The 5,000-nt window shown below is 43.8% G+C and overlaps 1 protein-coding gene across 1 annotated transcript in view; it reads right to left on the bottom strand.

The window, feature by feature from the left end:
* Positions 1–2,728, bottom strand: part of LOC137801928 (uncharacterized) — a 6,320-nt gene extending 3,592 nt beyond the window's left edge. The window contains exons 1-3 of the mRNA XM_068599375.1: positions 2,481–2,728; positions 1,542–1,591; positions 1,027–1,134 (exon numbers count right to left, since the gene is read on the bottom strand). The gene's annotated coding sequence lies outside the window, so the exon portion shown is untranslated. The remainder of the gene's footprint in view (positions 1–1,026; positions 1,135–1,541; positions 1,592–2,480) is intronic.
* Between the last annotated feature and the right edge of the window lie 2,272 nt (positions 2,729–5,000).

The following is a 5,000-nucleotide window of genomic DNA, read 5'->3' as shown; positions in this document are numbered from 1 at the left end:
GACTTGTTCCTGCACTCAGGAGCGTCAAACAAATGACCAAAGAAGCTCCATCCTCACCTGCAGAGCCGCCGGCTAGCTACATGGATACAAATGTAAAAATAAAAAAACAAGATGGCTGCTAGTCTGCAGAAATATGGATTGTGATGATTTAGCTGACGCTTATCCGAAGAGACTTACATTTCTGCTCAATACGCTTCATGGTTAAGTGTCTTGCTCAAGGACACATCAACATGGACTAGAGGAGCTGGGATTCAAACCACCGATCCTCTGATTGAAGGACGGGCACAATAACCACTGATGAAGTGCACTCATCAAGAGGAAATGTACATATCTATTGCCATCATTTTATGCCCAAACACCTGCAGAACCGATGAGCTAATGTCAGCATGCTAAGCTGCTAACACGCTAATATGCTACATGCTACACATATATGGGGTTCAAACCACCGATCCTCTGATTGCTAACTACTGAGCCACAATAAAAAAAAAAAAAATATATATCTATTGCCATTATTTTATTTCCAAACACCTGCAGAAGCAATGAGCTAATGTCAGCATGCTAAGCTGCTAACATGCTACACTGCATGGGATTCAAACCATCGATCCTCTGATTTAAAGACGGGCATGCTAACTACTGAGCCACAGTGAAAAAATAGATATCTATTGGCATCATTTCATGTCCAAACAACTGCAGAACCGATGAGCCTCACCTGCTAATGAGCTAATGTCAGAATGCTAATATGCTACATGCTACATGCTACACATATATGGGGTTCAAACCACCGATCCTCTGATTGCTAACTACTGAGCCACAGTGAAAAAAACACCTACAGAACCGATGAGTAACTGTTAATGTCAGCATGCTAACATGCTAACATGCTAACATGCTACCCTGTATGAACAGCTTCAGCTCAAAGCCCTCAGAGGACTGCCGGCACGACTTTAGACTGTGGGAGGAAGCCGGAGAACCTTGAGGGACCCCGCGCTGCCACAAGGAGAACAATAACATGGCGGTCCGAGCGTTCACCTCTCGCAGAGCGCCGGCGGTCTTGGCGGTGACGTCTCGAGCTTCAGGGCCGAGCCGGCTCGCCCTTCATGTCAACTCACAGGGAAAGCAGCGTGGAGGCCGGGGAACCTGCAGGGTGTTCAAACAGAAAACAGCTTCTGTTGCTCGAGCCGCTACATTTGCATTTTAGTGCTGCACACAGAAAGCTGTCGGTGCTGCCTGTCAATGATCTGCAGGTCCTCTGGTTGTTCTGATCAGAGGGGATTCCCCCTGAGATGTGCGTCTGGCAGCTACACCACATCCAACATACAGAAGTCCTTTCTGAACTTTCCTCAACACACAGAAAACATAGAATACTGACGCCAGGTGAGTGTTTCGGTGTGTCAACATAAGTATTACTGCCTGTTTACTTTAGGTCCATGAACATACTGGTGGATGTATGCAAAGGCCTCGAGGAAGAGGAGGGAACACGTGTGTGTGCTGTGTGACGTCAGCTCCTGTTACACCAACAACTCGCTGTAGTTCAGTGTGTTTACCTTGTTCTCTCTCAGCGCACCTGAAGCTCTTTAATCACCCACACGGACTCCTGTCAAACAAGAACGACATCATCAGGACTGACGCCGGCAAAAATCTCTGGGAGAGGCCGCGGGTAGACGCAGCAGCAGCCCCAGGTGCAGCAGCACCAGCACCCCCAGGTGCAGCAGCACCAGCACCCCCAGGTGCAGCAGCACCAGCACCCCCAGGTGCAGCAGCAGCAGCCCCCCCAGGTGCAGCAGTAACTACAGCACTGTGGCTAGTTTATGATTAAATACGACGGCAAATATATAAATCAGTAATATAATCATCATTTCTTTCACCAGATCACATGACCCTCTGAGGGAAAGAGATCATCAGTAAGTCCTGAGGTTCTAGCTTCTAGGTGAGACGCTAGCTTCACTGACCAATCACAGCGCATGTTCATAGTCACATGGTTCTCGTCTCCTCATCCAAGTGAACGTGCTTCAAATAACAAGGTTATGAGGTACAAACAGTAAAGTCTTAAAAGTCTTCAGTTAAGACGCTAAATTCAGATTATAATGAAATCTATCATAGTTTGATGTTTCAGGCTTGACTTAAACTAAAACTAAACATAAACTAAATGTAACACAAATACAAATACATCGTATAAAAGTATTATTGGTGTCTGATACTCCATCCAGCTGTTAGTATTTGACCGATATTCAATATGTTTAGATACCGCCAACAGTTTTAAACACATAATACATATAATGTTTGGCTTATGTTATGAATTAATAAAGTATGTCAACATGTACTCGTCTTGAAAACAACTTTTCTAGACTTCATGTAGTTGTGTGATCTCTGAAAACATTTAACAACCAGTAACGACACTATAGAGTTTAATAAAACATTATGTATATATTATATGTTTCATGTTGCAGCTTCATAACACAGAATAGAGACAGAATGTTTCCTACCTGAGTCCAAGAAGAAGAAGAAGAAGAAGAAGAAGAAACTTCACACGGAGACGAGCTGCTGAAGCTCGATGACGCATCAACACACTGATCACACAGGGAGTGTTTGAACTGCTTAAAGACACACACACACACACACACACACACACACACGCACGCACACGCACACACACACACACACACACACACACTGTGGCTCAGTGGTTAGCTTGTGTTTCAATCAGAGGGTCGGTGGTTCGAGGCCGTGTCTCTGACCTTCACACACGAGGAGGAAGGCTGAGTGTGAACGCAGATGAAAGCGGCGAGGTGCCGTCAGCGCGCCCTGCGGGACGCCTCCACGTCCGGCTCATCGCTGCTGACCAGACTGCTGGGACAGATAATGAAGCCGCAGACCAACTGAAGCTGGATCCATATCAGCAGCTCCACCCAAAGACTGCACCGCCCTGCAGAGATGAGAAGCTGTGCTGCAGCACCTCCAGGTCTGGACGTGCAGCGTGTATATTTATACACGTGGATACTCTGGAGTACAGCCTAATCCTACTGTGGATACTTTCATTATTCTTTTTAGAAAAACTAAGGGCATCATCTCCTACAGTGTGTTAACAACACTTTGCTCCCTCAGTGTACTTTATGAAGTACTGCATGACGTCATCGGGGTCAACTGTTTGGCTGTATTTATACTGCAGCCAGTACTTCATGTATTCTGACTGTAATACCTTTATGTACGCAGTACTTACTCACATATTCACCGTATAAACTTCCACATCGTTGCTCTCTCGCTCCACTGCTTCAGTACCAGTGAAATCATTTCATAAAGTCTCACAACAAGATTCATATACTTGGCCTTTTGGAACAATAATAAACATTTCTCACTGTTATCTGTAAATAAAAGTATTAAAAGCCAAACAGCTGGGCTCTGCAGGAGGTCAGTATACATTAAATAACTTGTTTCCATTCATGAAATAAAGGTTATAAAAGGGGCGTGATCCCTCGTCCCACCACAGGGGGGCGGGGCAGCACCACTCTGCGGGATGACATCATCATTCATCATGGTTTCTGATATTGAGTTTGTTTCACACGGTGTACCTCTCAGGATGAAACTAAATATGTCATTTCATACTCATACATGTAGTGACTCCACATCATGACGTCATGCTGAGAAGCTCTCAGGAGGTCAGAGGTCAACCTCATCACAGCGATGGTGAGCTCAGAACTAAGATATTTTGTATTTATTTGTTTATTTTGCAGACAATGTTCAGTAAAACATTAAATTATCCAGATATCCTGACACAGTGTTAAGTGAAGTTTAGTGAAGTTAAGTGAAGTTTAGTGAAGTTAAGTGAAGTTTAGTGAAGTTAAGTTAAGTTTAGTGAAGTTAAGTGAAGTTTAGTGAAGTTAATTGAAGTTTAGTGAAGTTAAGTGAAGTTTAGTGAAGTTAAATGAAGTTAAGTGAGTTCTCCCTCACAGTGATGACAGCAAGGCGCCGCCGTGTGGCCTTCAGGAGCAATGGGCCATTTTAAGTCCCAGCATGCCCCGTTCAGACAATCATTTGGCATAATATATTTAATATTTTTCCATTTTTGAACCGAAGGACACAGTTTCTTGACTGAAGCTCCTTCCTAACAGGACAAGACTTTGTTTTATTGTGATTGTTGTTCAGGTTCTGATTCTTTAGGTCCTAATCTTTCCATAAAGGTCTTATTGACGCTCCAGGAGGCTTTCTGGGGAATCTGGATCACATCATGCTGGATGTTCAGAGTTACCATCAAAACATCTTATAAAAGTGATTTTTTTTTGCAGATATACATTTTGTTCCCAAGACTTTGCTGAACAAATACATACAATAAACACAAGTATTGGTTTTCAGCGTGTTCACCCTGCAGAGGATCCGTCTCATTGGAAACCTTCAACATGGAGCGTCTCCATGACAATGTGTTCATTTCCTGGTGAGAAAGTCTTGAAACCAAATATTTTATTGGTACTTAGTTTATTAATATTGCAGTTAAACTTTGCGTCTCCTTTATTGTCCTCTCCTTGAACATCAGATACATAAATGCTATTTAACAATATGTCCACCAGTTAAAGCCACAAACTGCAGCTCCATCTTCAGCTCTCTCCTGCCCCCTTGTGGTCAATGTGGGAACTGATTCAGTTTCAGTTCACTTCATAGGAATGAAAAGAAAACAAACCATTCGGAGTGAAAAGATGAATGCAGAGATGAACTAAAGGACTGAATTATGAAGGTTAAATGTACAACATGGAGATGATCATCAGTAGGTTACGCAGAGTAACTCCAGATTCTATGATTGTATGCTCAGCCCTCCCAGAGCGGACACTATTGGACGCGTGAGGATGACGTCACATTACAGCTTCACTTTGGACGTGTAGCAGCTGTAGTTCTGCTCCCAGTGTGATGACGTAATGCCTCAGGGGTTACATCATGTCATGACGTCGGTGTGTGTTTTGTGTTCCTGTTTTGTGTTGGAGGTTTGCCTCTTGTGTCCCCTGCACTTCCTGCCCTGT

Source organism: Clinocottus analis, unplaced genomic scaffold, assembly GCF_023055335.1.
Source record: "Clinocottus analis isolate CAN_PGR_092001 unplaced genomic scaffold, fCliAna1.0.p SCAF_46, whole genome shotgun sequence".
In the NCBI taxonomy this organism is placed as follows: domain Eukaryota; kingdom Metazoa; phylum Chordata; class Actinopteri; order Perciformes; family Cottidae; genus Clinocottus; species Clinocottus analis.
This window is presented reverse-complemented; position numbering and strand designations above follow the sequence as displayed.